The 26034-nt window shown below is 36.0% G+C and overlaps 1 long non-coding RNA gene across 1 annotated transcript; it reads right to left on the minus strand.

Moving 5' to 3' along the window:
* Positions 1-22844: 22844 nt before the first annotated feature.
* On the minus strand, positions 22845-25086 carry LOC149803461 (uncharacterized). The gene is made up of 2 exons (XR_016419960.1): positions 24686-25086; positions 22845-24522 (listed from the first exon to the last, which is right to left on the minus strand). It is a non-coding gene; the product is annotated as an uncharacterized LOC149803461 (long non-coding RNA).
* Positions 25087-26034: the final 948 nt, after the last annotated feature.

Genomic DNA, 26034 nt, shown 5'->3' on the forward strand with positions numbered 1-26034 from the left:
ACGATAAAACTGGTCAAATCCTCTTCGGGTGTATTTAAAGTTGTTTAATCAAAGACCATAAAGAAATATGGCTCTTCTGTGCATTTGGTATAAATATCTGCAAAAAGATTGTATTGACACAAAAATCCAGAAACACGTCATCATACATTTTTTAATTACTCATTGTTGTACAATCCAATACTAAAGATTTATTATCTCACCTAATATACTTTGTCACATAATGATAAACCTGAGGTTGTTCCTTCACCATCTGAAGGAAGATGCTGAACAGAAATCCATGTGCTCGTCGCTTGGATGCAGCGAGTTGGATATCATATATTTGCTATACACAAAGGCCCATACCGGCGATTTTCTTGCGCCAGATTCTGGTGATGCAGGCAAACTCAAAAGGATATAGGTGCTGGTACGTGCAGCTAAAAGCGATAGGTTCCATAACTCGCCGACCCGGCGGATTATCTTCTTAAATTCTTACATTATTAATTAATACTTAATCAGCCTGTAAAATAATAGCATTTATTTGTATTAGTATTATATAAATGTTCTCAAGCATTCTCCTTTAGATTTCAGGACAAGATACCATAATTACAGTAATTGAATGTATACAATCAAATTTCTCAGATCAAGTACAAAATTTGGGTGAGATATCGTCTTCACTTTCGAAATTTTTATATTCAGTTCCAGTTCCCTTTTGCGAGAAAAGAAGCCACAAATCGAAGAGTGGCCTTTCTTTTGAATTTGTTTAACCACACAGTTCCCTTTACTAGGATACTGTGATCTCTTCCAAATCCTAAACGCACTGAGTCGTAGTGAAATTTTCCTATACAAATGACGCCTGTTATATTACCTTAGAACACGCCCCGTTCTATTTGAGCTCTCTAGTTCGATATAATTGATCGGTCCATATATATATGAAAATATTGTGTAGTCTATAAAGTTTTTCCGTGTATGCACCATTGTACCATCATGAAGGTTTAAGCAACTCAGACATTTTTGATATGTAAAAGCCTGTTTGGTTCAAAACTTTTCAAACATTTCAATGTTCCCATTTTTATCGCAGGGTATTCAATATATGGCACAAAACAATGTTTACCAAAAGACGATGCTAGGATCTTGGGTGCCACGATGTGTTGTTCCAGGTAAGTATTATTCATGTATGAGAGCCAATAGTACTTTAAGCAAATTTGGTTAATGGGAAACTTAACCTATGGTGTTTTTCCTCGTTCCCACCATTCTTAGCTCTGAATAATGTTTCGATAGTAGTTTTTCAACCCTGTAAGCCAGCAATTCATTTTTCAGATTGAAACTTTTCTGACGTGGAATGTTATTACTTCATTTCAAAAAAATCCACTGCTTGTCATTTCTTAAATTTTTTTAATTATTGGCAAAAAGAAGTATTTTCTAAGAACTCGAGCAGACATACCATAATTATTCATAAGGTATGTTCCTTGAAACTTTTAAAAGTTAACAGCCAAATGTTAAGACTATATGCATTTTCAGATTTTGTGCAAGGGCACACGTTCCTGGATATCCTATTCATGAATGTTAGGAGAAAAAAAAACAGAGGTTTGAAAGCACCAGTAGCGTACTAACGGGGAGGGGGGATGCGAACAGACCGCTTGCCCCGGGCGCCAGAGGTCTTGGGGCACCAGAACAGCTGAGAAATGTTGAAGTGAAGGAAAATCGTTGACGGGCCATCATCGTCGTCCAGGGCGCCATTTACAATTCGTACGCCACTGGAAAGTACCAATCGAGAACTCAACTTTATGACGTTGAATATTCCTTACTTGGCGCCAGTTTCTGTGATAACTGCATATAGTGTAGTTGATATGATTTTACCTCCAAGACAATCGCGAGTAGAACGCAGAGATTTTCCGCACACGTACATAACACGGGACAGCGCGACTCCGCTCGAGTGCCAATTAAATGCTCCCAGAGAGCCCCACTGCAGTATTGATTAGCTATGGAATTACCAGAGCAGCATTATAAAGTAAACATTACATGTTCTGGTGAACATATTATTCTGAAACATTTTTGTTTTGTGTGCCTATAATTCTCAAAGATGGACAGGCGAGTGTCTGCAGCGACGAAGCACCTCGTGTGATGCAACGGTTTTCTTGCAAATTCCGTCAACTTGTCTTGACTCAGTCTAACGTGTAAATTCATTATTCAATGCTTCTATGACCGAGTGAAGTCGTGTCACCCACGGGACCGATCATGAATAAATAATTCATGTGGGTAGTGATTCCACAATTATCGTTCCACAAGTCTGAGGTTTAATCGTTCCAAGATAACTTCATCGCGATGTATGCTGACATGTCCAGCTCCGAGATATTCTTTACCACCTTCAGAAGCCTATGACATATTAGCGTTGAATGCGTCTGCGAAACATGTTGAAATTTTAGATTTTAAAGTCTTCGCTTCCAATCACCTTCTGGCACCATCTACGAGGTTAATGCATATTTTTATAATTGTCCAGGTACCATATCATGTGAAAAGACATAAGATCAACCTGTTGAATCTCTCATCAAACCATCCAAGTTAATTTTTTTCTAGTCGTAAATAAGTTGGTTAGCCAAGCTAGTGCGACCAAGTGGGTGACTTGTCCGCGCTGTCTAACTTTCCAACGGTGGCTTCACTCTTATATTAACCTTAAGGACTGCAGTATATAGCGTATAGTTTCGCGTCTATATTTGTTTTGTGCTGAAGCTCTGCCCTCAAGTGCATTCTTTAACCTCAGACCAGACAATCCATCTGGCAATTCTTTCTCTGATGGTCAGTCACCCAATCGCATTCAAATCTACGTCGGCACGACCTTTTCTTCGCTCCATAATGGAAGCAAGTTCTAAGTATCGGAGATCTGTTATTACGTGTTTAAGCCCGAGATGGGTTTCAAGTACGCATATACAACAAATGTCATTTAACATGTCGTCGACGTGAGAGTGATAAACCACCAAATATTTCACCGTCATTGACCTTTCTACGGTTGCAAACCTTGGTTTTTCAATATAGAAACGGAAAACTAATAGCATCCAACGTGAACATCAACGATGTCATTTTAAAGCCGCGAGACGCCACCACTACTCTAACGCGATCAGTGAAATGGGATGAATCTGTGACTGGTAATTCAATGGAATCTATCAAAAGTTTGCGCCAATCCAAGCACAGAATCGAAAGTAAACTCGGGCAATAGCGAAATCAGAAGAGATAGTATCATGACCGGAAACCGAATTCGAAGGATGAGAAAACCCATCAACCAAGCCGTTGCGGAATAAATTAAAATGATACGTTCATTCTGCAAATGTTGCAGCGAAATAAGATATCGAAGACGCTGACATTGCAACACAAATAATACATCGATCCGTATAAGGAATAAAAAACAAACAAGCCGGCGAAAAATAAACAGAAATCGAAATCTTCGGAGACAAAAGCCCATCAACACTGCTGATGCCGCAATCAACAATAAGTGAATTTAAAGGCCGCTGAAGTGCTATCAGTCTTACCCTCAAAACAACGCGCATTGTGTGTGTGTGTGTGTGTGTGTGTGTGTGTGTGTTTTTACTCTTATTGATTATCCTGGTGGAATTGATGGATTTAACCAATCTAACTATTCAACTTGAAGTTATGCAAGTCTGAGTCATATCTACTCATCGTAACCTGATTTGCTGCCAAGCAAATTATAATGTCAATATTGATAAACGATAACACGTGTGCTGGTTACATAACCCATACCGAGTTATTCGATATTAGCAGACAACCATTTGAAGCACCAGCATTATTAACAGCGAGCGTGCAAATTCAACATGAAGGACTCAACGGTCATCCAGTAGGGTACTTAGCCGTCTTTGGCTTCAGCGTTTAAGAATTACAACTGCACATACGTGATGGATTCTGAACAACCACGTGATGAATCTGTTCCTGAATCTACGAATGGAACAGTTACCAATTTTGTTCTACTTGTTGTTCCTATCTGATTGAAAAATGTGATATTAAATCCTTATATGCCCTCGAAAACATCCCGTCGCTCTCCACTTCGGGCGTAGAAACACCATCCATCGGTGAAATTTACGAAGTTCCGTGTACCCTAGAAGCATGAAAACAATCACTGGAGACAACGATATTCCCCGAGAAGTTATTTTCTATGATTGTATGCAGGTGTAGCAGTAAAGTAAAATGCTTGCTTGGAAGTACGTTTGAATCTTGCAGCATCACGGCCATCACTTTGCACTTGGCTTTAACATTATTAACAGAAGCACTGTGATGGATCTTTAAGCAACCAACCCGAAAAAATAATTGTATTCGAACAACAGTTGCCAACGAATGAGACAAAGAGGTATGTTATCAACCTTGATGTATGCAATATTTATATTGACTTGCTGCTCCAGTTAGACAAAGGTGAATCTGGAACAAAGACTGGATCAATAGCTGTGTTAAATACAACCCTAGCTGATGATATTTCACTTCCACTTCTGGCTGCATATACTAACAATCTAACAATCACAGTTCACTACCACTATTTTTGTCCGCACTACTATGTATATGGTGTAGTTTGGTGTTGTTTTGGAGTATGGTGTAGTTTGGTGTTGTTTTGGAGGTGTGGGTGTGTGTGAGTAGCGGGGGGGGGGAACAGACAAAGGTACGAAGCTTCCATTTTGCAAATTAACGCTTTAGTCGTTTTCTTCATAGAAGCGTCCATTAAAAATATTAACACTTTTATCAAGGAAGGGCAATATGACAGAGCTACAAAGCGATAATTTGTAAAATGGATGCCTCTATGAAAAAACGATAGAAGGTTCCATCAGTTAAATCAGCGCGTAGTGTGTGGGGGGGGGGGGGAGGGTTTACTCCCTCGCTGAAAATATGATTCCATTATTTTCCGCTCTGAAGTAAAATAACATGTGGCTGCAGTGAGCAAGATCTGTAATTAAGTCATTGTGATATCAATACTAATGAGCGATTCTGCGCTGACTATGGAATCTCGTACAGCTTCATTGGCTCGACAACGATTAGAGGCAATTAAGAAATATCTCCATGTCCGTGATCGCGTCAACAGCAACTATAAGAGCGTCACAACAAGCTCGAGTGGAATTTGCAGAGAGTGCTTAAGAATTATTTAAACCAGTTACGGAAACAAGTAAAGGTCTTCTTCCATCGCTGGGGAAAAAAAAACACTAGCGCAACTGGGAAAATCGCAGAGCGAACTAAGAAAACAAAAAGGATTCAAAAAAGAGATAGCTGATACTCAACCGTAAATATTAGAAGGTATCGATCAGGCTCGTGTTGAAATAGGTAGGGATAAGGAAATTGTTGCACCAGAAGATCAACCATTAAAAGATAAGGTTGATATGATAGGTAAATTTACCCCGGAAGGTATTGCAGCTATCAAGAATTAAAAAAACAATTACTTGAAATTGCTGCATTTGGTTTTTATGAAAAAGACCATATGTGAAACCTGAATATGTTAAAAATACAAAAGGTCGTGCTGATTGGCGTAAATATGTAATATCATTGCTGCCGACGCTCCGCGAATCAGAAGTAACGATGAAAATTTTAACATTTTTAACTGACCGGTATATGAGCATATTGAACAGGTAATACTAGAAAGGAAGCGAAAACAAGAAGAAAGGAAATCAACCCTAAGATCTAGATCTGAAACAAGAAATAAAAACGCAGACGAAACAACTGGAAGTGGTCTTTCCACTCGCGATCAACGTCGTAAAAACCAAATATCTCCAGTGATTCACGATACAATTTGTCCCAATAACGTCATCGCTGACGTTGATAGACTGGAAATTTTAATTGGTGGAAGACGAGCGGGCAATAATGCCACAGAAATCATCAGTGAGGCAGCTGCTATTTGTCAACGATTATTTACAGGTGGTATCATAAACTCTAACGTTTATCGGGCACTTGTCGATGACATTACTGCCAATTACTACAGCGACTAGGTATGCAATTAGATCAGTGAGAAGAAAATAACATGATCATACACAATGTTCAATGTGGACCTGTCATAGTCAGGGCGATAAATTCACGATTGCCAACACATAAAGTTATCTTTGGAGATGGACTCGGCGATTTTGTTCAGGATAACATTTTCTATTTATCCCACGATTCCTGTAAGAGATTCTTTTTCACTTGATGCGAGGTGACGTGATTTGAGATAATTCATCATTGCGCACTGTCGTGACATAATTTACTTTTCCGTGACGTCATAACCATCTAGTTGTGCTCTCTTGCAGACGACGTAGCATTGTTTCTATTCTGCAGCAAGATAAATATAAAAATTGTACATTGTTCATGCATTAAAACCCCATAAATATAGACCGTTGTTTCTGTGAAGTTGAAGTTCTAAAAACCAGCAAACCCATATTTTTATTTACCTAACCATCTCATCCATCAATATAAGGTTTACTGAGTTTCAACGATATGTATTTGATTTTCATGCAATTTAAGTTTACCCTTATAAAGGGTAATACGTATATAAAATAGATTCAAACAGTCGTTATGTGCGCTGATAAAGGTATAAGAGTATTTCAACATTTTGCACCAGAACCTATTTGGGCATTACATTCGGAACATGCCACAGATTTTCGTATCTGATATTGAGGATGTTCTTTGCGAGACCATGTTTACAAGTCAATGTTGAAACTCAAAAGTTTTATTATACTTGCTTCGGTATATTACATCCAGTCATTTATGTATCTTTCTTTTAGTTAAGAATAACACACTTTAAAAAATATCTTCGAAGCAGTTATTATCTATGTTAGCGCTAGTAGTCTCCCTTTATACTTCCTACGTATAAGTAATATATAAAAGATGTATTTGTGAAAATTCCTTGAAAACAAAACCTTGTACATTAACTATTGCCAGTATTCTGCGGTTAATCTTCAGTTAAAAAAAACTACTATAAAAGGTGAATGACATATTGTTTAATCGACTTGTACGAAATAAGCAAGGTTAGCTTAAAAATTACCATCGTCTCATCTATTGCCGTTGCTGTCTGCAAGGCCAGTTGAATACCATAAGAACACGAAGACTGAATATTGGCAAAAGTTCTAGGCAGACTAGCAGATATGTCACGATATCAGGCAAACAACATACACTTGATTTAGTCTCTTTGATGTTGATATAAGTAACGTCTTTTCTAACTGTCGTGAACGCTTTAAAATAGTATAAAGGACTCCTTTATTTACATAGCGGTATTCCACCTTGGAAAGGATCTGTTAACAGAAAGCGAAACCCCTTAACATGAACGTTATCGGTATGCAGTCCTATTATGCATGTCTGTATCAGTATGCAGTATGCGTATGCAGTAATTATAAATTATAATTTATAGATATCCGTATGAATATGCAGTACTTTATGTATGCCTGTATCAGCATACAGTATGAGTATGCAGTACTTTTTGTATTCCTGTATCAGCATACAGTATGAGTATGCAGTACTTTATGTATGCCTGTATCAACATATAGTATGAGTATGCAGTACTTTTTGTATGCCTGTATCAGCATACAGTATGAGTATGCAGTACTTTTTGTATGCCTGTATCAGCATATAGTATGAGTATGCAGTACCTTGTGTATGCCTTTATCAGCATACATTATGAGTATGCAGTGCTTTAATATTCCGGGTGCTGGTAGTCTTAGTATTCATCTAGATTCCGGCATATGACCAATATATTTGGTAAATAAGGATGCGTAATGATCAATATGTTTGGATGTTATTTAGAAGGTGTTTGTATCAGTCTGTAAGATTTTGTGGCTGGATATGTTTTGCTACTGGTCAGTAAATATTGTTGCTGGTCTGTATGACTGTGTGGTGGTCAGTATGTGTGGATGTAAACCAGTTGGTATGGATCTTGTACCGAGAGTAAATCATAAGGTTAAATTGCCTGTGTTCCCCAGGCCGACCTCAAATATTAAATCGATAGACATTTTAATTGTAAATTCCACTTGTGCTCAGACGATATGTTTTCAAACTAGCGGCGAATTGTTAAAATCACCTTGTCCCTAGACCAACTTATATCGTGCCGAGGCCGACGCCAATAGCTACTAACGCCGAATGTAAATACCATCTTTTATTCCTAATTTTATTTTTCTCAGCATAGAGTCCAGACAATACACTAGGAATGGCATGAAATATCTTGTTTTTTGTCTAAAAAATTTCGATGTAGAGGCTGAACATTTGTTGAAATGAAAAATTAACATAATGATGTCATGTGTTTAGCTGTGAGATATGTACTCCTCTTAATATGTCAAATTTCAATTTTCATTCGTTCCATGATCTAGTAACGTCTTTCTCGTGGTCCAACAAAAAGCACTGAACGTGCATCATGAAAATTCTGTTCATGTAACCTATCTAGCCAAACCATAGTATTTGCGATTTAACAATGTTACTGAACGCCTAGAACGAAAACTATCTGTATGTTGCAGTTGTAATTTTTTTTTCCTTAAATATTATTACATCAAATAAATCTACCACTTTCATCGCTAAATTTAGTTTAATTTCAATTATTGAATGGAGTTACTCGTCCAGTTAAGAAGCCCATGTAATCCTTATTCCGAATAGGTCCAGATGAAGAAAATGTCATCCATAAACCTGTCATAGAAAAATGACAGCTTTTGTTTCCTAGCAAATAGTTTTATCTCCCATTCAGAAACACACTTCTTCCCAAAGTAGTAAATTATCATTGAAAATATTTCTTTTTCATTAAAAAGAAAGTCGTTCTTTTCAAGGCAAATTCTGAGCAAATTTTCGATTTTCGTATCCGGTCGATTTGAAATCCAACTATCTAGCATGACGTTTATACAAGCTGCAAAACCAATTTACCAATTTTCCATGAAATCTACATCATTAACATATATATATATATATATATATATATATATATATATATATATATATATATATATATATTTCTTTCAAGAATGAAACCGGTAACCACTGTATTGTTACGACTGGCGAAGCCACGAGCGACAGTACAAAATGTTTCCAATTCACGAGTGAAGTATTTCTTCATATCTACTGAAAAAAAAAACGTAGGTATTATTTCATATAAACTTCTTAGGAAAAACCGTAAATTTGCATTGATATTTTTCTTCATTCTGTTCCAATGCGATTAACGAATTCATTACTAAATTGGTAACAAGAAGTTTTTTAATGTTTACAATAATCTTATGATAGCAACCTTTAACAAATTTAGCTTGTATTTATTATGCTACACAAATTGAATATTTTGTGAAATTAATGATTGATTTCAAACGAAATATAAGAGATCTATATTTGTGCTGACGCTTTTCTTGCGAGGATTGATATGTCAAACATTTTTGGGATAGAGTACTGAGATACATCACGAAGTTGGATGCATCCGACAGAGTGTAACAACTTGAAAACAAACAACAGAAAATGGAAAAATATTTTAACCACTTTAATTATTGCTTGTTTGCTCGTATGAATTTTAAATCATTTTTTTTACTCATTTCTTCATTCAGATGTGAACTTTCGGCCAAGAAGCAGTTTTGTTTAGTTTAGTAACAGAGGTTACACACAAACTTCGATTATCGCTTAATCTTGGCTTGCAGTCAAACTCAGCAAATGCCCGATTTATCCGTGGTTTTCAGACATGATTATAATGGTGTTCAGAGTTAAAATTCTTACTTAAACAAAATTCATTGCTGTATTTAATAAGTGGGGGGGGGGGGGTTAACACGTGTCCCATTCTCATTTAGTGAAAAAGCCACACGAGACTGCGCATGTGTCATATAATATCGAATAGCAACAGATCCTGTAAGTTCACCCACCGTTTTTTTTTTTTTTTCTTTTTTTTTTTTTGCACGATTCATGTAGAAAGATAATTTGACAAAATTTTACATTAATCGTGGAAACCTTTAGCTGTTTTTAGCTCGTTCTAAGTGCCAATTACTGCCATTTCCTTCCAGACTTTTGGTACAGACTGCTCGTCGTGTTTCTCTTGCGTTCTCCTGTAATTTTCAATGTCGTTAGGTTGAGTGCTTGATTTCTAGTGGTTTGTGCGGCTAGTGCAGTGAAAAGTCATACGTTAGTCGAAACACGTGTTTGTGTCGTACATACTTTGCATAGGATTTTTCGGATATTGGGAGCAATATGTAGGACTCATGGTAATAATTCAGTTCCCATAGTAAACCTATGCAAACACTATGATATTAAAAATCCAATAACTTAAAATTTCTGAGTGCTCATGATCAAACCAATATTTAACAGTATGGATGAAACCTGGATGTCAGCTTCTGTGTAGAGGAAAAGATATGATCCGCGGAATTTTCTGGACCTGCATGTGTTTGAACCACGTGCTTTCAATTCTGCACCAAAGAGTCATGTACTAGTTTTAGTAATGTATGTTCCAACTCAAGACTGCTAAGGACTGAAATTCCATAAATAAAACAATGTCTCTATCTTTTTTACTTACAACTAGGATAAGCTCTCAAAAGATTCTTTTTCCTAAAATATAACTTACATTATTAACCAATCCTGGTCAGCCAAACCCATAAATACTCTATTTAAGGTTCACCCATATCTAGTCTGGTGCCCATTTTTCCATATATTTCGTACCGTGTGTCCTGTACTAGGTGTCGATGTTGGAAGCGGAAACGCATAATGGGAGGCAACAACGACAGCCGGACCAGCGTTCGAAGACGAGTTCCCTCTACTTGTCCGTGTGGCCGAGTTGTTAGAAACTGATTTGTTCTCAGCAGGCTGTGATATGAAAAATGCGGTCGCATCATTAGATGAAAATGAGGAAAAGATTTTATTAAACGCGATTAGGGAAGACGTAGGGGTGCAGGTACCTTTTTCTTTATAATGATTTTGACTCTGTACCTTTCAGTTCGATTGAATCGGAGAGAAAGTTACGTCACTTCCAGAGTGAAGCTCTTTGCCGAGATCTTTTGTAATGTTTTCGACAATGTACATTGCTCTGTACAAGGCATAATTTTGAAAGGATGGCGGCAAAGTAATACGTTCAAGTCTTAGGCTTTAGTCTGACCAGGATGATAGCTGATTCGAGCTCAACAACAACAACAACAATAATAATAAAGATTAATAAAGATAATAATAAAGGCATACTTTGCAATTCAAGTATTTACACTTAACAAAATTAAATATTTTCCGGATGTTAACAGCCTATAATGATCATGCTGCATGCTTGTTATTTTCTTCTTTTTTCTTTTTCTTTTTAATGATATCTGATATGTACCGTTACATTGTAAAATGACTGATATATTTATTTTCTTATTACAGATTCATTGCATATTCTTATTACTTTTGATAGATAGATAATTAGATAGAAAGATAGACAGATAGATAGATAGATAGATAGATGGATAGATGGATGGATTGATAGATAGATAGATAGATAGACAGATAGATAGATACAATGAGACAGAAAACATAAAGAAATAAAGAACCAAAAAATAGAAACAGAAAACTTCTTTCGTACATACATACATACATACATACATACATACATACATACATACATACATACATGAGGTATCTGTATAAATCTGACTTAGTTAATATTGTTAATATAATTTCATTTTGAGTAAGTATACAGAGATGCAACAGTGTATCAATCTTTACTGTTTGCTATCTTAACATTCTTGTGTGAAACGTGTTTTAAACTCCCAAAATGACACTGAACGGTAAAGTGTTTAGGTCCATGAAAATAAAAATAAATAAATAAATAAATAAATAAATAAATAAATATTACATTTATACATGAACTGTAAAAGACAAGAACAGAATTGCAATCCCGAGTGCTCCTATTAAGAAAATGTTATTGCCTCCATATTTATATATTTACATCCACTTTGCTACATTTAATTATTTTACCTACTTTTTTCATTTCATTGCTTTCATTAAATCGTTAAGACCTTTCAGATGCTGTGCATACATTTACCGGATAAAGCGACAAATATTTAGTTCCGTAGGGTAAATTATATATCCCAAACCCATGTAACCTTGATCAAAAACATACAGCATGAAAAAAATACAATGCAGTGTAGCGCATTACTATTTAGTTCTTTAATATAGACCATGATACCATCAGGTCAGGGTCTCTAATTTTTAAACTGAATTCTCATGGTAAAATGCACTGACCCAGAGCTGCCAGGGCACTGTGCAGAGGCAGCTCTGGATTTGAGGAATTTGCTGTTGGACTAGACCTGTAAACATGTTTACAGTATGTATGGGTTTAATATAAGTTAACTGTAAATCGTGGATAGCCGAGGGAAAATAGTCAGATCCAGTGTACTTGAACTTATGACATTGCCTTCAAAAACGCTTTTATTTTCTGCGGAATTCCCATAAAATGCGATGCTAATGCTGATTAACGTTAACTTGCACTAACTAAAATAATCTTCTCTAATCGTAATTATAAGTGCGTTCATTATCTATAATCTCCCCAAATCATAACTGCAAAAATGACTCCCTTTAGGGAATCTATGATGTCATCAACCGTACTAATTAAATCAGAGAAAATTATAAGGTTGATGTTGGCAGTCTGCCAGGATGTATAATTCAACAACTCATGGAGTAAACAATTTTCAAAGGGCAACAAACATTTAGAACCTCACCTATAATATTTCAAAAGATGCAATTATATATCCAGTAAATGAATTAATTACAGGACAATATTTTTCTATAAGCAGAAAATATCCTTACACAAAAAATGGAGTATATATTTAAATTAAACAATGTTGATTCCGTAGTCGGTCGGCGTAAATTTGGTGTCGGTTTAAGAGAGGTAACTGTTACAATCTTGTACGTAACCAATAAAATCAGCTTAGCGATTTCTGTGTATTATTCTTTGAAGAAATAAGTTGATGTAAGGTTTGGAGCTAATAAATTCGTTACATGTAGTTTATTGGGGTGTCTGGAATGTTATCGACCCCCTACACCCTTCGGATTCGAATCGGGGTCTAATAGGGTAACTACAGTCATAGTTGTTTGTGCTACTTACATTAACATTCCATACTTTTCTCGTTTGCACCTTATATCTTTAGGTTTCTTTGTATTAATATAGCGATCGGTGCCTTCCAGGTTTTGTTAGACATTCTATTCTCAATAATGAAATTTCAGTCAAAGTAGACGGTTGTCCGCAATACTTCAAATTAAGTAAAAATGTATATATTTTTGTTCCATTACTCAGTTCCTGCAGAGTGGTTGCGGATAAAACTGGTTTTATGCTCAGCGTTGATTACATCAGTCAAGTTAGACATAATCACCCTTGATCGATTGGAATTAACATCGCTTGAACTACAACACCAATACAATATAAGACAATCTTATGATGTAAATTCAAGAGAATTACGCGGACCTGTGATGAGCGCTTTATAGACTTCTGTACAAAAGACGCTGATAGGAAAACCCGGTTATGGGGAATCGATTGTCTTTATGCATTGATCCTCAACACAATTTGCACAAAAATGCAAGGACAATAGAAAATAAAAAGTACTCTGTTTTTTTGTAATGTGTTTATTTGGCTGTATTCTGCTTGCCTGTCTGGACGTCAGCTGATCATTGTGTCCGTGCGTATCTGCAATCTCATTACTCTTCGAGCATCTATAATACCCACAATGAACCTCTTTCTCAAATCGCACTGTCTTTGGAGCTTAAAAATTGGAAACAAGTAAAACATGTGATTTTATTTTATCTCTAATATCGAAATATTTTTTGTCGGTTTACTTATATTTGAGTGACTGTATCTTTGTGTGATCTTTTTCTGATAGTCATCAAGCATGACCATCTCTCTCTCTCTCTCTCTCTCTCTGAGCGCTTATAATATAAAATACTTTAAAAATAAGTTACCCTTTATGCGTTACATGTATCTTTTTTCCCGACAATTTAGTTACACAAAAAAACAGTATAGACTGCTGGTACTGGACCGCAGACTCCTGACAGAAGTCATTAAGAAACCAGTCTGTTGCGACGTTTCATTCAAAGCCCAATGATTTCTTATCAAACTCAGTATCAGTTAAGGCCCCGGGATTATATAAATTGCAACAACAAAATCATCCATTTCTTGCTTAATACTGACAATAATTAGAAAAGCTCCCAGCTACGCCTTGACTCTTCGTATTCAGTTGGAAAACAGCAGTCAGTAAAAACAAATCCAATTATCTTATGCATTGTCCTCTTGGGAAAGAGCTGATTATCTGTTAGACTGTGGCATCGTCTTTTGGAAGAGATTAAATACAGCACTGGATTTTAGTGTCATAAATATTAACCTATGTGGGGATAATGTGGCATATATGTATATGTATAAACATCCCACCTTTTTACTGTAATATGATACTAGGACACCAGCGTTTGTTTCCAAGTTTAGTTGGGAAATAAGGTCACGTGACAATGTTTATGTTCGCCTCTTATGTAATGTAATTCAAACTGAAAGTTCCCCAGAGATTGGCAGTAAATATTACTAGTAAGACCATTCGTTTAGAGTACTTATTTTTGAAACTTAATTTTGCCCCTATTTCAGTTACTCGTCTTTGAAGGAAACCATGCAAAAAATGTCACCAGACCAATGTGAATTAATGTAAATTTAGTAGTGGTAGTAGTAGTAGTAGTAGTATCATTACAATGATGATAATAACTCACAACCTCTTCACAACCTCTTGACAACATCTTGAAAATATTTATGAACGGTTTCCTGAAATAGTATAATTTTCTAGTGCGTTAGATTTCTGGGACTTTCTGCTGTTTCCTGCTGTTCCGAGAAGAGCCTCTTTTTGCAGTGCGAATGGCTTTAATCGCTTTTCATAGAATCTTCAGGCTGTCAGGTATTACTATTAGTAGCTCCCACAACAAGCTCTGAAAGTTTCTGAGTGTCTCCTGGCATTGATATGCCTATGACGTAGATCAGGTTTCCTCTTTGGCAACCAGTACTAGGGCTGTCTTTTTGTTCTGTATGATGTGGTCTGTCTGGTTTGTAACACGTGACCGGTCTGAGTTGTTTCCTGTGAGCTGTCTGAGTAGTAACTTGTGATTAGTCTGGGTTGTTTCCTGTAGTCTGTATGAGTTGTAACATGTGATCGGCTTAAGTTGTAACCTGTGAGCGGTCTGGGTTGTAATTCGTGATCAGTCTGAGTTGTTACCTATGGTTGTCTGGTTTGTAACATGATCGGTATAAGTTGTTTCCTGGTGGACAGTGCGATCGGTCTGAGTTGTATTTTTTGTGGTTTTTCTGCGATGTAAATAGTGATCAATCTGAGTTGTTTCTTGTTGTTGATCTGGCTTGTACCCAATGATCAATCTGGGTTGTTTCCTGTTGGAGCTCTGGATTGCACCCTATGATAGGTCTGGATTATTTTATGCGAGCAGTCCGTGTCATATCCTGTGGTCGGCCTGTATTTTCAGTTTTATAATCCTACAGAATTTTCGCACTGCTATTCTCAGCCATATTCACTGCCTTGTGATCGTTCTACTTGTTTGTGAACTCAGCCTTATATTTATTTGCAGCTGCCACAGAAGAGTCAGGGATAGAGTGTTGTGCCAATTATCTAAGTGTAAATTGGTTAGGTTGCTGCACTCATTGGTTAAGTGTCTAACACTTACACTTGTAGATTCGGAACAATGGTGAAATGACTTGTTTTTTGTACAGTTGCCTTCTTGAACTAGCTCGTCGTATTATCACTCGTTCTGTTGTCTCAAAATTTAGTAAATAATAATAATAATAATAATGATAATAATAATAATAATAATTATTATTATTATTATTATTATTATTATTATTTTACTGAATGTGAAAAATACGAAGTGCAACGCATGTACCTTTGTATTGATATCTGTTAAAGGTATGTTGCAATGAACTGGCAGATGATGAAGACATGGACCAATGTATTGGTAGATGACGAAGAAAACAACATACTTGATGGTAACCTTACAAGTAAAATAGTTAGAAAGACAGTGGTTTACGTTTCATAATGAATCTCTCAAGTATAGCAAAAATGAAAAGTACTCTACAGCTGTCTCGTTAATATTTACAACAGAAAATAATTAGTGTGCCAGAACTACGCATGTAATTATTTATCATGTTCTCCTCGCTACGTCGTAATGTAATGTGCGAAACGTTCGTAGGAAGAAAAAAATGAATTTATTGCTCCACCTTATGTTAATTATAATTTTGTTTTCCAGTGATTTGCTGGCACATGTCAGTCCAGTCTTAAACGCAACAACATGACAAGTGTGTAGTCTCCCGTCATTCTGCGAGACTGAATAGTTCGTTTATAGTCTAGGGATATTGTCTCAAGTTTTATGTCAAGGTAAAATATGTTGCAATACAAATGAATGTTGTGCATTGCATTTCTACAAGGTACATAAAATATCATAACAAAGGTATAGGACAAATACTTGCTGGAAGTATCGATTCACATTATATTATAATGTCATCTACCTTTGTAAGTATGTACACATCAGTCAGTAGCAGAAATCTCTACAAGTAGTCACTACTGCAATGAGTTCAAGCTACGTTTAACATTAAAACTTCATTGCATGTATGCTTAATGCTTTAATGATATACTTAAAACAAAAGTAACAAAGATTACATTTGCATATGTTTAATATGCTTAAGATACAGAGGAATACATTCTCAAAGACCGTAAGTTTCAAAACTTACAACCCAATGTTCATAATAGTTTCTATGAGATTGTAATGTCTCATAAGCATTACTTAACACCAATATAGCATTGCTTAACATCAATATAATGCTAACTTTGCTAAGACAAAATTACAGAAAATATTAATTGCTGGAAATATATAAAATAATTAATAATGTGGAACTTGTACAAATACTTACACTGACGACAGCAGTGTCAGGTGTAATTATTGTCAAATTGTCTCACGTATTATCGACACATTTCACTGCAAAAAAATAACTTTGAACAGTCATATATGAAAAGGATACAAATCATCATATCAGTCCTGATAATCATCTATCTGCTCCATTTCACAGTCCTTTGGAGGAGCATTGGTACAAGCATTCCATCGACATTCACCGTAGGCAGGTTAAATATTCCAGCAGTGCTACAGTCAAACTTACAATGCATCTTATCATCTCCAATGAGCTGTTGGATAGGCATCGCTTACCACGAGAAGACGTGCTCCCTGGACTTCATTCCATCCCACTTAATGGGGTCTGTTACATTCGGGTTCAAAGGACACACAAACACCAAGTAAGGGTCCTACACCTTTATGTAAAATAAAGCTAAAGTCTTCACACAAACTAGACACCAGTGTTGCTTACAGTACCAAGCCCATAACTGCCTGCTCTACCACTCTGCCCTTGTTTTAGTAGGGTTAGAGATAAGTGATCTTAATTTAACATTTGTGATTATCAGAAGGGCCTGACTAGTCCAGGATCAATTAGCCATGGGAAGATAAACAACAGAACCGGACCTGCTGACAGTCTCTGGTATTAAATATCCAGAATGATGGGATTAATGTTCTGGCCAACTGTCAATACTAACAATTAGAATCTGCTAGAATATGATACAGGCGTTTGGCTGAAGCAACTGTCTGAGGCCAAGACCTCAACTAGAGAAATGTTGAGGTCCTATTTATCTTCTCACAGAAATGCTTATACCGAAACCCGTGTAAGGTATCAATTGATTTGCCACTGTGAACACCACCCAAGTCCTTTTTTCAGCCACAAAATAGAGTTGTTGATGACCTCTGCATACGCTTCAATCGCCTGATCTTCACGAGTCCAACACAGTTTCCGATTCCATGCAGATGGGAGGCTATCTCAAAACCAAGCACAGCATGAATGAAAAGAAGATTTTGCAAGTTACAATACCTACGGAGGTGGAGATACTTTTGACGATCCACCTTCTGACTTTGCTAGAGGTACGCTTGGGTTACTAATATTATTTCTCTGCTTTTCATGCTGGCATGATATAAAAAGGAGCACAAGTATGTCAGTGTCACCAGCCATAACTATTACATCTCTTTGGTGGCTGCAGCAACTGTAGTCTGCACATTAAGAACATATGGACCTCCAGGTGCATATATGGTGTCACATCCAGCTTTTAAGACATACTTCTAGCATGTATATGAAACGTTGTTTGTTCGCATTGTTTATGAAGGACACTTTCCTGTTTACAGTGAGCAATGTTCTTGCGTCACACTGAACCATTACATTTGTGCCTGTTGTTGATGATCTTCTCATATGTGTGCTATCTTTCCCTCATGCAACCAGTTTTGTAACCGTCAAACATCGCTGAACATTTCCGATACACATGTTTTATTCCAAGGCCAACGATGCATTAAAGCTCAACCATCTAAGATATGCAATAGAAGATAAGTGGAAGATGTTGCATTTTGACTGTCTTGTGCTTCATTCGACAATGAATCAGTAAGTACTACTTTTTTGCCTGCCTCATATGTTGTCTCAAACAAAATGACAGGATATCTGCAAAGTTCATATATAAATAGATCTTCCGAGTCTGTGTTTTCGTTTGTGCCAACCAATGCCGATCTCTGAAAGAAATGTTCAGGGTCAACGTTGATGGCTTCATGATTTAGCTGCATTTTTGCTACCTGGAGTGATGGCCTGTTGACTCTTGTTGAATGAATATTTGTAGCTGTCCATATCTTTCATAGGTTATATTATCTTGTGTCCAACGCCTGCTGCAGTGTCTACGTTTACCAATTCGTATGCCACCACTCCCGAGACTGTACTGCGGAGAGACAGATCTTTACGATAAAATGGGTTGGGTTTTTTTTGCTTCAAGACCTGTACAAACTTTTCAAGATCTTAGCAGTCTCCTACTTCTTTGCATTATATGATTCCTAGTGTTGGTCATTGGTTTGGAATACTGATTCTGCAAACTCTTGCACGTCATGGTTGATTTAAGTACAAGATGGCTCTGAATTGATCCAAACAAACCTCTGAAGTTCTTGCATAATTCTACCCTGGCAATCCCTCCTATGGTCTTAATGCTGCACATCAGTACTTGCTCAGTTATCTGGTCAGTGAAAAGGCCTGTTCAGAATTTGTCACTACGTTGTTAATCATGGTGTGTTTTCATAAAAGCTTCATGCACACTAAGATTATTTGTTTCGAGATTTGTCATATCTTGAAGATAGACACGAACTGTCTTTGCACAGAGATTATGTCCTGCTGTAGCAAAATAAGGAGCGTCTGCACCATGGAAGACAAACGGTGATTCCATTTGGCAGTTCTTCATCCTCTTTGGAAACTTTTTAGAATATCAATCTTGTCCATGTACTGCATCCATTGTTCTGCTGCATTTGATCTGTTCTTTTGTATTGTAAAACTGTTCTGCTGCATTTGATCTGTTGTTTTGTATTGTAAAAAATGTTCTGCTGCATTTGATCTGTTCTTTTTTATTGTAAAACTTGATCAATATTGTTAGGGTTGTTTGCACACCTTCTTCACTCATATCACTGCGTTGTATTACACTTGCATACATATTTTTGGTTTTAAGCATCAAAGTGTTGATTTCCCCCTTCTTCAGATACAAACTTAGAATCCTCTGCCGTCACTATTTCCTCAATAAAGAATTTACAGGTCTTCCTTCTGACACTTTGATAAACCTCCAAGGTGTTTGCAACTTGAAAGTCAATTCCAAAAGAGGAATGTTCAAAGCATCATCTATAAGAAAGTGACCCCTTCGAGCTCTGGCAATGACTTTTCCACTCAACATGTGTGTAACTGAATTGCCGTCATATACAGATCCAAGCATATCTTGAAGACCAGAGCCATCCGTCAGGTGAATCATGCATGAAGCCAAACCAACCGGAGTGTGCTCCCCTCCCACAATGTAGTTAAGTTTTATACTGAAAATCAATGACATAGTTAATCGATGTTACTGGATAGAATAAACTATCCGTACATTCAATATTTTGTATAGAATTAAATAGGTTAAGATGAAGAGATTTAAATTACTATCGTGATGTAGTATAAGCCTACAAGAAGTGAACATTTCTAATATTTCCAGCAACTATATTTTCCTACACCGCTAGTATATTAGTTTGGGGACCTCACAAAAAAGCATTGTGCAAAAATCATTTTATTGCAATTGTTTACCTTGAAGAAGCTTATTCATGGATGATTAATTTCATGATTGCAATTGCATCATTACATTCATATTACACTTGGTAATGTTAGACTGTTTTATGACTGTCATACGGTCAAGTGGTCAATTCAATAAGACATATCTTAATACACCTTTATTTAACACTTTGCTGCTGGGTATTGCCAAATTTTATCTTAAATGAAATCATAATTAAAAACCAAGTAAATGACCCGTTAACTTTCATCTAAAATAATAGAGACCTTAAATAGTTGTGTGTACAGGTAATAAATATTTCAAAATCAAACATAGTTATGTAGCAGTGCTACAGTAGCACCATTAAATCTGGAAATGAACGAAATAAAATTCGTTACAAATAACCAAGTTTGATCTTCATATGTATTGTCCAATTATGTGATAAAGTTTGTACACGATTTTAAGTTTACCAAATCTTACATTTCATTTGATTCAGCATTTCATCTTGCGTTTGTATGCATAAAGCCTAGCACTGACAATACGCTCATGGATAATAAGAAACGTATGTAAAATGGAACAAGGGGAAAAGCCGCAATATAATTAAGAAGATAGGTTAGTATGTATGTATGGATGCATGCATGCATGGATAATTCATGTGCGTATGTAAATTCGAGTTTGGAAGGATTAATAGTTTAAGAGTTCAAGAAAGTATCCAAATTTACAATCTTTTTAACTGTTTATTTTTCATTTTAACTCCCAGTGCCTAAAGTCATATTTCCAACAATCCATCTGATTCAAAAATACGGCGAATGCCTTCATTTCTTTTCAGTTAAATTTTTATTACGGTTTATTCGGAATTGGTACATAGGATCCAAGCTAGAACCTTGGAATAATTTCAAACATGACATGTAACTACAAATAAAAGGATACTGGTAAACCTTCGGCTTGATTTAAAACTCTGCGAGTAAATGTATGAACTCACAAACCAGAGCTCTGTTGTAACCAGCCAGAAGCAAATTTTCTCATCATTATGTATCTAAATGCCACGTTAATATACTCAAACATCTGATCCAGGCAATTTAACAAGATTATCATTTTATCAGCTTATGTGATATCAATTATTTACAAAACAACTAAATAAACAACGCTTGCTGTCCCTAAGAACATATCATCTTTAGTGTAATTTAAACTAACATGCATCTTGTGGCAAATCTGCATTATACGGACCAAATTCCTATTATTTATCTATTTTGACACTTCCATTAATCTCTCTCACTGTCATTCTTTTTGTATTCCTATTTCCTTATTTGGTCCTTTTTTCTTGTTTCCTGTCCTTTCGACTGTATTGCCGTTGTGAATCTGATCCTTCTGAGAAATTGTTTCCTAGGACTGGGAGAACGGTTCTATAAATACTTTCAACTCAGTATTTTAACCACCAAGAAGAACTTGCTGGATTTTATTTCAGCGGCTCCATTTACTCTGTCTTTGAATTGTAGGATCTTCCCATACTACTCATTCGTCTTCTTCCTTTGTTTTATCGATCCTTTTTTTGTTACTTTCATTGTCTCATACAATGAACTGAATCATGTCTAAAAATGCATCCTATTAAGGAATACCGAGGACTGAAGTTTCAATATTCTCATGATCTCACTTTTTTATTTTTTGACCATCAAGTAAAATATCATAGATTCAACTTCAAGGCAGATATATACATGATCTTTTAAAATCCCAACAGCTTTATACGATATAGCTCAGCTGGCCATTTTAAACAAATTGTCAGATACAGTATTTATTCAGGACGTATAGTGTACCGTTGAAGTGCTAAAAGCATTTGACCTGTAAAGATCATATTTGAAAATGGCCTCTTTTCATTGCCCGCCTGCATGAAAATGCAAGGGAGCGTGTATAGTACCTCTGGCGTCGTAGTTATCGTCGTAGGCATTATTTTAATGATCCGATGATCACGCACACTAAACACGTTGATTTCTATTTCTGAGACAATATTTCACGTTGATGAAGCTTTATGGGATATATCTGAGGGGTACAAAGTAGGTCATTGTGACCTAAGTTTGATTGTCAGCAATTGTGTGCACTTTAATGCTTACGTTTCTGAGACCCTGCTGATTGTACACTTGTGGTAGCGAATACTAACGTACATACTGAGAAGTACTGTATAATGATTTTAAAGAAATGCCCACTGTGACCCACATCAGTCATTATGTATCTATCATTACTCATTATTGGTAATCTTGATTACTGACTTGTGTCTGAAGAAATGTTTGCAGACAAGACTTGCTCTTAAAGCTTTGAGGTCTAGGTTAGCAACTAAAAGTCAATAATATTGTGTTAATATATTTATATTTTTTTCTGTCCACTCAGCTCTGGCTTATGCTTTGATTATATAATGCGCTATCATATTTTTACATGTCGCAAAAGCATGTTTCTCTAACACTTGTGCTTGATTTTATGCATTCAAAATGATGGATGTCCCCGTTCATGTGTGTTAAAAATGATTGGAGAATATTATTGTTGTCGCGTATGTAGTACATAATCAACATTTTGTCACAACAAAGCAAAAGCCTTAGTCAAACGTAAAACTGCACAGCAAAACAAATCCCCAGTGGGTGCAGTTTCAGAAAGTCTTTATTTACCTGACCTTTGTTGAGGGTATAGTGATTAAATGTTTTGTTTGTCATTTAATGTATGGTACACGTATTGTTCATCGCAAACCAGCTACTTAATTATTTACTTTCAGGATGAGTTAAGAAAACGGCTCCTGGGATGAACAGTGTTCGCTTCAAGTAATTAAGATTTATTATGTTAGACAAGAAATTGAACTTTAAAATGCAATAATTGAATATCGATTCACACTGGTTTCGAGTAAACACATTACAAAACAATAATTGAACTCATCATCCTTCTTTCTTGATCGCTAAAAGAGCAGAATAAATCACTACCAAGCAGTTCATGTTTTTAAAAAAATCCAAAAATAGGTTTGATGTATATTCAACGTCCCGTGTGACATTTTTGGAGTACCCATATCAGTCACAGATCCAATGCATGTAGACAACATAAGGCTTGAAAGTTAGATTTCCCGTTTAGCTTGACTCTAACGAATTCTTTATGACACTATCTTGTTTCTAAACAAGATGAAGTGTTTGTGTAGCTTAATTTAACATCCAATAATATCATCCTTCAGTTCCTTAGGAATTGTTTCTTCGTATATATTGTAATAATATTATGAGCCATGTCTGGAGCTATTCTTTGACATTCTTGTCTCACAGATGAGAGATCGATGTCAAAATAACTACAACGTATTTTTCATTCTTGTCTCACATATGATAGATCGATGTCAAAATAGCTAAAACATATTTCCTTGACATTCTTGTCTCACAGATGATAGATCGATGTCACAATAGTTAAAACATTTCTTGTTCCATTACTAAGCTGCAGCTGAAGTTGGTTTGTTCATAAAACTGGCTCACAAGAATTCTCCCAAGTACGATTAAGAGTTATATCGTTCAAACTACAGTGTCATAAAATCTTAGAACTCGTTTTTGAACTAAATGATGATCAACACAAATCGTGAAGAGACCTGAAGGAGTCAGCTGGTTAAATCTGATTTCAAAACACCCACAAACCCATAAATGAGAACATTTCTCAAAACTTTCAACCGATATATTGTTTTAAACATTCTCTAACCTAAAAAGGAGAACAGTTCTCAAAACAGTCAACCAATTAAATTTTAAACATTCTCTTATCCATAAACGAAAATAATTCTCAAAACAGACGACCAGTTAAATTATTTCTAACTTTAGTATTCAACTACTAAAAGCACTGTTATTGTCGCAGAATTGTAACCGAGTGGGTTTTTGGACGAAATGAACAAGCCAAACACAATGTAAGAAAGCTGGAAATTTATGAACGAGTTAATAATGATAAATATATGATGTAAAAATACAATTGAAAATAAACAAAACAAATATTGAATAAAATGAAGTGCAGATCCAAGAACCCTCATGGGCTGCACTTACCCCTTAAACAGTTCGTTGTTCAACAAGAACAAAATTATAAAGATTCAAAATAGTCTTTGAAACAACTTAAGATTCACAATAATCTTTGACACAACTAAAGATTCACAATAATCTGACACACCTAAAGATTCACAGTAATGCTATCACAACAGACAGCGTTGTTCTGGAAGCTCCAGATGACTCCAAGAAACTTTAGACGGCTTCGTACAGCTTCGGACAGCTCTAGTTATATTCACAATAACATTTCATATACATTCACGGCTACAGACACGGTCAGCTACCATAATAGTCCGCTACTATAACAGTCAGCTACAAACACAGTCAGAATCATCTTCCAACACAGAAACAGCTTCCAACACAGACACAGCTACTGCCAACACAGACACAGCTGTCAACACAGACACACAGACGCAGACGCAGCTACAGATTCACATACGCAGCTATAATAAAACCAAATGGGACATAATAGTTTATGCATAATTTCTATATATATGATAGTACTTTTAAAAATCTGCGTTGTAATAAATATTATTACGCGATAACACAGTACAAACCGAATAAGCTTCGCCTATCAAATAAATAGAATGTAAATTTAACACTTACCCCTATGGCTGGAGAATAAAGGAGAGTGTATACTCCTTGACGTGATCCAAAAAATGACCAGTGTGGTTTTTCGTGATTCGTCTTACTTAAATCCATAGGAGAGTGAGTACAAGTCGGGGTAGAATACCCGTGCACCTCATGTTAGTCATGATACCCGACACAAGTAATCTGTGGCTAGGTACATGATACACAGTCGCTTACCTGGAAAAACATATTCACCCTATATAACGTTGTACGCATGTACAACGAGAAATAGTCTAATTGTTTTAAGACAAAACCAAGTTATTTCTTTGCCTTATTCTGTGACAGTTATAACACTAGTACATGTATCATTCGCATCCAACCAGTTTAGTGGTACAATGGTGTTGCTTAGCAACAATTGTTTGCACTTTAGAGGCAGCGAGAATATCTAAAAACACATGTAAATGTATAAATCACAACCAAACACCGTTCTAGCTAATACATCCAAATTTTAATCCCCTGATTGTTTGCGTGAGTATGGCACAAAACAAATAGACAAAATATTTTGAACAACATAAATAACGGTGTGAACAGATTAAATGTTACAACCAACATAAAACAATAAATGCCATTTTTGTATGCATGTAGTAAAGTAATGACATGATTCACGCTGCATGCATGATATATTTCAGACTTTTAGTATTATATAGCAACAGCCATACAGCTTTCCGGATCTGTGCGAGAGGATTTAAAGCTCTAGTGGGGAATTTCACCTTAAACTGGAAAAACAAAGACCTATAATGTAAGTTCGTTCTTGTTTCCATGTTTAGCATTGTATTTAATTCAGCCTGGAATATAGAGAAACTGCATCATGTTCCGCACTCAGCCTGTGTCAGTTATACAGAAGTAATTCTCATTTATCAAAGAATGTGAAAAAATAATGGTAAACATAGTATATGGACAGGTATTCTCCACATGTAGAGCTGATGATGATAGATGATAAGTTCTCAGCATCTGCAATGCAGAACTGAATTCAATTCACATTGTTAGGTAAGAAGAAATGAAATCGTTAATCACAATTGTTTTTCATGAAGTCTTACTAGAATTACATGCCAATGGTATGTAGTTTCTTAAACACACACACACACACTTTATATATACAGAATATTGGGGAGAAAATTCTTGTCACATTTTCTTTTGAGAGGAAAAGTTAAGGGTAATTATGGAAACATCGTACCATACACAAAAACTAATTGATTTTATTTATCAGTAGTTCGGAGGTTCTTGAACCATGCTTAAAAACACCTGCCCATAACGGACACGTGTTCAGAGTGAACATCTGCTCATAAAAGATTCATTCAACTATCACCTATTCACAAACATACTTT

The sequence above is a fragment of the Sinohyriopsis cumingii genome, chromosome 3 (genome assembly GCF_028554795.1).
Source record: "Sinohyriopsis cumingii isolate HCF-2022 chromosome 3, ASM2855479v2, whole genome shotgun sequence".
NCBI lineage: Eukaryota > Metazoa > Mollusca > Bivalvia > Unionida > Unionidae > Sinohyriopsis > Sinohyriopsis cumingii.